At 42.6% G+C, this 7,922-nt stretch overlaps 1 pseudogene; it reads left to right on the forward strand.

Annotated features, from left to right (window-relative positions):
• Positions 1-746: 746 nt before the first annotated feature.
• LOC114117705 (U6 spliceosomal RNA) lies at positions 747-840 on the forward strand (annotated as a pseudogene).
• The last annotated feature ends 7,082 nt before the right edge of the window (positions 841-7,922 follow it).

A 7,922-nucleotide genomic window follows, 5' to 3' on the forward strand; every position in this document is an offset into this window, starting at 1 on the left:
AAAGACATTTCAGAAAACTATCATGTGAAAACATGACTTGAATTCTAATTTTTAAAAAAAGTTTCAAGAAATGTCATGACACGAGATGCTTGGAAATTTGAATATTGCCTGGTTATCTGATTATGTTAAAGAATTATTTCAGGGTTTGAAAAGGTATTGTGAGTATGCTAAAAGAAATCCTATTTTTTAAAAGATATATAGTAAAAGATTTATGGATGAATGATATTTCAGACACATGTCAGAATGACGTGTCATATGAAATGATTTGTCAGACATTTGTTTCAAAATTATACAGAAGAGGAGAAGGCAGATAAAGGTGTGAAAGTGAGTGAACGTGCTGGGTGATGGATACACAGAACCGTGGCTCATTATTCTATTCTGTTGCTTTTGTATTTGTTCAGAAGTCTCCATAATGAAAAGTAAAAAAGAAAAAAAAATTAACCTTATAATATGGTGTCAATGGCTTGGAAGAAAATCCAACAATCACGGTGCACACATTTTAACAAGTGCCTCATAACCCGTTCTTTTGGCACAAAATATCAATACAGTCATTGGGAAAATGGAAACAAAGTGATTCAGAATTAAACTCCAAATGTGAGCAATTTTTAAGAGTACTTTAAACAGTTTTTCCTGAATACTTTGCTTTTCTAATGTTTGAGAGTGATTGATGAAAAAATGCTTAAATGAATCTAATTCATTCAATAGGGCTAAAAAAATTCAAGGCTGTTGTTAAAAAATTCAATAGGGTGCTCGCTTCGGCAGCACATATACTAAAATTGGAACGATTCAGAGAAGATTAGCATGGCCCCTGCGCAAATTCATGAAGCGTTCCATATTAAAAAAAAAATTCAATAGGGATAAAAAAATTCTCTTTCATTAGGACAAAAAATTCTAACCAATAAAAATGCATTTACTTGAGTTGGGATTGATAATTTTTTTTCTCGAGTGGTATATAAAATAATAGTGTGCTGTTGATTACCTTTTGGTTTTAATAAAATAGAAAACTTTGAGTGGACTGGTTAGCCTCAGTGATTTGTTCCTGTCCGATGGGGAAAGAAATTGGTTTTATTCAATTGACAAGTACTGTACTATTCTTACTTGGCAATTTGGTGGTTTTTGAGAGATTCTTTTGCCAGTTACAGATCTGACTATATATGATGATCTTACCTAAAGTCTGGTCAAGACAGAGAAGGTTCTGGAGGCCTCTATGGTGGCAACCTTGGTGGCAGGTTTTACATAGCTGCTCATCATTTATCTTCCTTAACCACTTAAAATAGCAGAAGAAAATAGCAGAAAAGAGCCTTGGTGTCAGCTAAGGACTCCAATTCTATGGAGGTAAGCTTTGCAGTGGATGCCTTAGTGACAGCAGAAATAAAGGAGGACTGGCCTGGCTAGCTGGACATATATGGTGGTAGGAGCTGGCTAGAGCTTTAGAGGGCATCTGACCATCACCATCATTTTACAGGCAAGGAAAATGATGCTCAGGGTGTCCAAAGGTAAATGGCAAGCTGAACCATGGCTGGAAAATGCGTCTGCTGGATTCTAAGATCAGAGGCTGAGATGGATAGTCTTGTGAAAGTTATTTGTTGGAGAAGAATTATCAGGAGAAAGGACATGAGGGGAGCTGGATAGGACAAGGAATAGAAGCTACGCAGGCGCGTGTCCCCACAGACTTGGTCTAACCTGGAGGCAAGAGGGCCTACATTTTGAACCCCATCGCAGCCCCTGGCTGTGGGCAGCCGGGTCACAATGGTGGCCTTATGTTACTAGCTGAATTTTGCCTCCCTGAATTCATATTCCTAACTCCTAAGTCCCTCAGAAAGTGACTGTATTTGGAGATAGGGTCTTTAAAGAGATAATTAAGTCAAAATGTTATCCACCACCACTAGTGTCTTTATAAGAAGAGAAAAATTGAACAAAGACACATACGCGCGTGCATGCATATGGAAGACCACGGAAAAGAGCAGAAGAGGATGACTGCCTCCAAGTCAAGGGGAGAGACCCAGGATTGAAACCAATGCTCTGACGCTTGGTCTGGGCTGGACTTGTGACCTTCAGAACTACGAGGAGATGAATTTCTGTTGTTTAATCCACGTAGTCTGTAGTGTTTTGTTACATCAGCCCTAGCAAATGAACGAAATTTGGCCAAGGGCCGTTCTCTACAGAAGCTGCACCCAGTATCACCTGCCACCACGCCCAGCAGCTGGAGGACGGATGTCCTGGTTGGTAAAGGGATCCACCCTCTAAGGTTATGGAGTGACATCAACAGGCATCCTCTTCGAGGGTGCTCCACCAGCTTTTAGAAACCAACTTTATTTACCAATCTTTACCTTCTACGCTGGGTCACTCTCAGAGGACACAGAGGGACAAGGGGAGAATGGAAATCGAAGTTTCATATTTCTCAGAGTAGAATGGAAGGGAGATGGAGGTTTATATGAAACAGAGGAGGAGGAGAATGTGGCTTGCTTTTCTTAACTGGGAAGTGTGGCAGGACCTGCTGGGTAGGAAAGGACAGTCTTCAGCAATCTGCCGCCTCTCTCCCAACACCAGATGAAGTATGAACCATATTAATGACATGGGGATGGCATTCCTGGACAGACTGTCTTTCCTTGTTACCATAATCCACTCTTCTCTCTAATGTTTTTACCACATTTTTTACTCTCGCCGACTGAATGAGAAATTTTAAGGAAGACAAATTAAATTATTGCTGAGGTTTATCAAGTTGATTTTTCCACCCAATCACTTTCTGTGCTTAATAAAGCAAAGGAAAAGTTATTGATCAGAAACTTCTCTGGGACACTTTATGAGCAGGGTAGCAAAGCATAATTCTTTTTAATAGTCAGAAAGTTGGCTACTTCAAACCTGCAGTATGATTTTCATCAGTGAAACGGAACTCACTTTTTCAGCTATTTACTCCATTTTACTTTCCACCAGCTATATTAAATTGCTACTAAGCAAGACAAATTCCTTCCATAATTTGGATACCATATTTGGGGACAAGATCACATAAATCCTGGTAATGACAAGGAAGCTTCCATCACCCTGATACAGCAAGGCCATCACAAAAGAGGAAACGGTGATGCTGCCTGAATGAGAAAGAATGCTAAATGACTATGCTCAGCGGAGTCAAGTCTTCCTACGTGTGAATAAAATAGGCAGGATTCCAAGGCCTTGTCTGTGTGCACAGAGGCGGTTCCACCGTAAAGCAAATGAAGCTTCAACTTAGCGGCCGCTCACTTAGATGAGCACCTCCACGGCTCTGTACTTCCTTCTTTCAGTTCAGTTCAGTTCAGTTGCTCAGTCGTGTCCGACTCTTTGCACCCCCATGGGTTGCAGCACGCCAGGCTTCCCTGTCCTTCACCAACTCCCAGAGCTTACTCAAACTCATGTCCATGGAGTCGGTGATGCCATCCAACCATCTCATCCTCTGTCATCCCCTTCTCCTCTCGCCTTCAGTCTTTCCCAGCATCCAGGCCTTTTCCAATGAGTCAGGTGGCCAAAGCATTGGAGCTTCAGCTTCAGCTTCATTCTTTGCTCATTGACATGTTCATTCCTTTCTCTAAAATGGACCCCCAGGGACTTCCCTGGTGGTCCAGTGGTTAAGAATCTGCCTTGCAATGCAGAAGACGTGAGCTCGACCCCCGGGCAGGAAACTAAGATCTCACATGCAGAGGAGCAACTAAGCCCGTGTGAGACAACTAGAGAATCAGCGTGTTGCAATGAAAGATCCTGAAGAATGCAGCGAAGATCCCTATGCTGTACCTAAGACATGACACAGCCAAATAAATAAGTCAAATTAATAAATACTGTAAAAAATAAGTAAAATACAATGAACCCCCACATTAGCTCCATCTCCAGGCTCCCAGATTGGGATCAGCCTCCTATTGGATATAATTTTGGCAAAAGAAATTGTCATGAGTGAGACACTTGTACCAACCAACATCTATGGAGAAAGACAGCTCATAAGAGGAAACATTCAATAGCTACAGCTGTTGCTTTGAGTACACGGGAGAAACTTCTTTCATCAACAGTTCCCCCAAGTGAGTATTGCTTGGTGCCCTCTGTCAGCTATGTAGCTGGTCCCTGTGATAGATCCATGTGGGCAGCTGGGTGAAGATGGTACTCCATGAAACAATTTTATGAATACTTAGTCTATCTGTTGGCCAGTGTTTTCTAGCTGGGGGTGATTTTGCCTTCCATGGAACATTTGGTAAAGTCTGGAGACACTTTTGATTGCCACAGCTGAGAGGATGAGACTGGCATCTGGAAGGTAGAGAGGGGCCAGGGTTGCTGCTCAACATCCTGCAATGCCCAGGACAGTTCTCTGGACCAAAGAATTACCTGGTTCTGAAGGTCAGTGGTGCCACAATTGAGAAACCCTGCTGGAGCCAGAAGAGGTGAAGATTCCGGCATGAAGGTCCACAGATCTGAACCAAAGCCTAAGTTTCCTCATCCGAAAATGAGGATAATACTAGTGTCTGTCTGCTAGAGTTGTCAAGACAGTTCCATGAAGGTACTAGGGGGAAGATGCTTGGCACAGGGCCTGACCTATAGTGCTCATCAAGTACTGGCCACTGTTGCTGTTATTATATTAAAATCTTAAAATTTTATATACTTTGGACAATAACAAATCTTTACTTACTCCCAAAGGCTAACCTCTTGATAATTGTTTTTCTGTCTAAAATAAGGAAGAGTGAATTGATGAGCAGTATTTAGACCGGGCTCAAAGGAGTCAAGGGATTTAGTGATGACACCTGTTCTCTCCTCACCCTAGAAGTTTCCACAGAGGGGATGGAGAAGTCAGTGTATGAAGATAGACATTCTCAGCTCTAATTCAGCTAGATCAGCTCAGCTTTGATCTGTTTCACTTCTTCTTTGAGGAAGAATTAAAAAAAAACCTTTGAAAAATTATTGAACTAAAAGCTTCATTCCAACTAAAACGTCATGATTATGTAATAGTTTAAAATGCTTTCAACATCTGTAAGCCCAAATAAATGTCTGAACCTTTTGAGTAAGACACAAGATATTGAGAGACATCTTTTTCCATGGAACTTTAATAGGTTTTATGTGAAGTACAATAAAACCAGAGGGAAAAGAATCTCATTATAATTGAGTCTGGGAGGGAGGTTCTTGATCTGGATTTTCTTGGTCAATATCCTGACTCTCCTCTTCAGACAGGAACCACCTCATGCAGATACCCACATGTAAATCCACACAGAGATCTATTGGCACGTGGATTTATAGTCTGGAGTGAGAAATCTGCACCTTGCACTGGGTAAGCCAGAAAGATGCTTAGTGGGTTCTGAGACGCACCTCCCATCTTTAACTCCGTGGGTGAGGGACATGCTCTGGGTCTGAACAGGCTTTTTCAAGTATTTTCCTGGAATCACAGGCCTGCTCTGCCCCCGGGGCATCCTGTTTGTGCTGTGTTGGGTTTGTGCCTGTGGCTCCAGGAAGGGCCAGCTCTGCAGATGCTAATAGCTCTATGTAACTCTAGAGGTACAGTTATTGTCTGGGGCTCCATTCTTTCAGTGTGCAGCATCCTGAAAGACACTCTGCTGGGAATAGTATCCTTGCCTAAACAATGAACAGAAAAAGAACAATATGTTTGGGCTGGACTGGACAACTCCTGGGTGGCAGCATGGAACAACTTCCCACACTCACTCACTCAGAGTGCCCTGGTTGTTGGTCCATGGCACCATGTCTGTGGGTGGCCTGCCTGCCATATTTGTTTGACTGTGGCAAGAATGCAAATAAGAGACTCAGCCTGTGGTCGCCTCCTTGGCTTCTTAGCCTGATTCCATCCTCCACAGCAAAGGACCTTGTACCAATACACATGGATACCTGGCCTTCAAGCTTAAGTCCCATTCACATCCTCCACCAAAAGCCGCCCCTCAGGCCTAGGGGTGCATAACTTAGCATGGTCACACTTGAGAGTAAAGAGCAAGGGAAGAGGTCTGCAGAGGGTCCCAGGGTCTGAACGGAAGCACAGGGTATCTTCATGGGCACATTTCCTGAGCCCTGCACACATCCACTCTGGAAAAGGACCAGAGCAAGGCCTCTGATGTACAAGACCCAGGGCCCTGGGTCCAAGGATGGTACGGCATCCCCAAATGGGATGATATTATACCTAGTTTCTGCTTCTTATGTTACTCATTCAATAACACCGTACAGAAGTCTTTGTATGCCACGATTTGTTCTTTCTTTTCTTTTTTTAATTTTTAAAAATTTGCTCTTTCTTAATGCCGGTATACTATTTCATGGTATCGTCCTCAGTAGCTCAGTCATATCTGACTCTTTGCAACCCCATGGACTGCAGCCTGATGGACTCTTCTGTCCATGGAATTTTTCAGAGAAGAATACTGGAGTAGGTTGCTATTTCCTTCTCTAGGGGATCCTCCCAACCCAGGGATCAAACCTATGTCTCTTGCGTCTCCTGCCTCAGCAGGCAGATTCTTTACCACTGAGACACCAGGGAAGCCCCATTTCATGGTATAGATACATCATAATTCCACCAACCTCTTCTCTGTTAGTGGATGTTGACTGACCCATGTCTAGTTTTTAGCTATGAACAATGCTGTTATAAATATAAGTATTTACATATGTTGGTATTATTTCAATGGATTTTTGTATTTCTGGGAATGGAACTGATTTATCAAGAATATACAATTTAGGGACCCCCTGGTGGTCCAGTGGCTAAGACTCTGCGCTCCCAATGCAGGTTCAATCCCTGGTCAGGTAACTACAGCCCACATGCCACAGCTAGGAGTTTACATGCCCCAAGTAAAGATCCCACATGCCACGGCTAAAACCCAGTGCAGCCACATACATTAATTTAAAAAACCCAGTGCAGCCACGTATATTAATTTAAAAACAAAAACAGTTTAGGGAAATTTTCCTGGTGGCCCAGTGGTTACAAATCTGCCTTGCAATGCAGGGAACACGGGCTCAATCCCTCGTCAGGGAACTAAGATCCCACATGCTGTAACCAAGACCTGACACCAGCCAAATAAATAATGATTTTTAATACTAAAACCCAAGAATATACAGTTTAGACTCTAATGGTTACTGCCAAATGGTCAATACACATATGAAAAGATGCTAAAGTCACTAGTCATCAAGGAAATGCAATTTACCCTAACAACAAAGTATTAGTTTACATCCATCAGATTGAAAATCTATTAAAAAAAAAAAAGAGCTATAACATCAATATAACTCCAGGGAGAAGCATCATCTCATACACTGCTGATGAAAATATGAAATTTCCCAGCCTTCCTAGAAGGCAGTTATGGCTTATTTATAGGGTCACAGAAATAAGACAAGTCCCTTGTCCTTTCATGTTTCTTTCCACTTCTGTGAACAAATAAAGACATGATGCCACTATAGACTCACTCCCTTGTAGATTATCCCTTCCACGCCCCGGGAGTGGAACAGAAAGGCTGAAGGATCATGGACTTTTGGTACCTTCAGCAAACCTCACATGAGCTCTTAGAAATTCATCTCCTGGTTGGCGGTGGGATGCTGTTCACATTGGACACATGGGGATGGAAAGAAAGTGTGGGACTCCTGAGGAAATGAGACTCAACACATAAGCACATCCCTGGTGGTCCAGTGGCTGAGATTTCCCCTTCCAATGCAAGGAGTGCGGGTTCGACCCCTGGTTGGGGAGCTAAGCTTCTACATGCCTCATGGTCAAAAAACTAAAATTAAAAAAAAAGAAGAAGCAGCAATATTCTAACAAATTCAATAAAGACTTTAAAAATGGTGTTCATTCACCAAGTCATGTCCAACTCTTCAGGACCCCATGGACTGCAGCACACTAGGCTTCCCTGTCCCTCGCCATCTCCAGGAGTTTGCCCAAGTTCATGTCCATTGAATCAGTGATGCCATCCAACCATCTCGTCCTCTTTCGCCCTCTTCTC

Source organism: Ovis aries, chromosome 13 (genome assembly GCF_016772045.2).
Source record: "Ovis aries strain OAR_USU_Benz2616 breed Rambouillet chromosome 13, ARS-UI_Ramb_v3.0, whole genome shotgun sequence".
In the NCBI taxonomy this organism is placed as follows: Eukaryota; Metazoa; Chordata; class Mammalia; order Artiodactyla; family Bovidae; genus Ovis; species Ovis aries.